Source organism: Microtus ochrogaster, chromosome 10 (genome assembly GCF_000317375.1).
Source record: "Microtus ochrogaster isolate Prairie Vole_2 chromosome 10, MicOch1.0, whole genome shotgun sequence".
NCBI classification, from domain to species: Eukaryota; Metazoa; Chordata; class Mammalia; order Rodentia; family Cricetidae; genus Microtus; species Microtus ochrogaster.
Window position 1 is genome coordinate 61,392,213 of NC_022016.1, and position 316 is coordinate 61,392,528.

Here is a 316-nt window from a genome sequence, read left to right on the forward strand (position 1 = left end):
GTGCAGTCCGGGTGCTAACTGCTGTCTCTAAAGCTGCAGGTGTGCTGTGCAGTCCGGGTGCTGACTGCAGACAGTACTCAAAGCTATCCTGCTAGTGGCTTGTCACACTGCTGTGATTTAACACCCTGGCGGGGGGGGGGGAGGGAACAACTTAAAAGAGAAAAGGCAAAGCCGGGAGCATGCCTTTAATCCCAGCACTCAGGAAGCAGAGGCAGGTGGATCTCTGTGAGTTCAAGGCCAGTGTGGTCTATAGAGCGAGTTCCAGGACAGCCAGGGCTACACAGAGAAACCTTGTCTCAAAAAACCGAGAGAGAGA